Source organism: Pseudomyrmex gracilis, unplaced genomic scaffold, assembly GCF_002006095.1.
Source record: "Pseudomyrmex gracilis isolate BER0280 unplaced genomic scaffold, ASM200609v1 scaffold_1115, whole genome shotgun sequence".
NCBI lineage: Eukaryota > Metazoa > Arthropoda > Insecta > Hymenoptera > Formicidae > Pseudomyrmex > Pseudomyrmex gracilis.
Window position 1 is genome coordinate 1 of NW_018021699.1, and position 1,388 is coordinate 1,388.

The window sequence follows — 1,388 nt, forward strand, 5'->3', positions numbered from 1 at the left end:
ATTGACCGAAACGTCTGTTAAATTTAATAAAGACTATTTGTGATACACGACCAACTTGTATTTTACTGCTCGGATCGGCCTTTCAACTCATTCTCTTGAATACGAGACATTTTTGTACGCTATGCGCATCATAGTGTCAAATATTTAAACTAGTCACAGTTGTTTGTTTTGACAAAGCAGTTAAGATAGTTTTTTCCCAAACTACGCTAAAAAATTAATTTTTAGTTTAGAAAGTGTAAGTTGTTATTAAAGTAAACAGGTAAATTGTTGTTTAACTAATTTTATAACAGTATTGCTTCTGCGAATATGAAAAACTGATACAATTAATAAAACATTCAAAATAAGAAGCAGTATTTTTAAATTGCGTAATGTTGTATCCCAGATAGCACAGGGACGTCCTCTGAAAATCCACAGAACATTTAATACGGACAAAAGAGATATCCTGTAGATATCTTATTTTAATTCCAAGATCTCTGGATGTCCTGAGGAAGAGCAAATGAGCGCTTTTTTTAATTCCTGAATTATCCTTAGACGTTTTAAGGATTCTCACAGGACATACGTAGGACATTCCAAGAACTTTTACAGAATATAAAAACTATATTTTTTATATTAATATTTTTCGAAGAAACAGTTTGATAATTGTTTAGATTTCTTACAGAAAAATAATAACCAAATTGTTTTACTAAAATACTAGTATATTGGCAATAGCAATATTACTCATTTCTGTAGGAAATATTTTTCATTCTTATTTCTTCTTGGAGGCTCGATATTGTTCGTCTTTTAGCTTATATACTCGATTAGAAGAGATCGCCCGGAAAAAATCCTAAGGTGTTGGATAGATTTGAACTCGTGATCTCCTTGTTCGTAGCCCCTGCATCCAGACCGCGAGGTTATTAAACTTCATTACCATATTCTTCATTATTGTCGCGAATAGATCATACATTCTTTGTAATTTTTTTATATAGAAACACTGAAGAAGATCCCATAATGTATCGAAACGTTTGTATCTTTTTTTAATTCCTTGGATTAAAGAAGAATTTTACCCAAACATCAGATGTAGCTCGTTATTGCCTTCTCTTTATCTTTTTATTTAAACATACAACGAGTACAAAACATAATTTTATTATACTTATTTGACAGATTTTATATAATCTTTTAAAATATTTTTATTGCTTTTCTGTATAAGAATTTTACCGTATTACTGTACGGATGTCTTTTAGATGTATTTTGAATATACATTCCCAAGTAGCATAAAAACGTTCTCAGAATGTTCGGCGAATGTTAGAACAGTAACAGTGAAAAACGTTTTTGTTATGTTAGAAGTTCGCTCAGGACTAACATTCTCCTAACATTCAGCAAACGTTCTCAGAACGTTTTACTGAAACGTT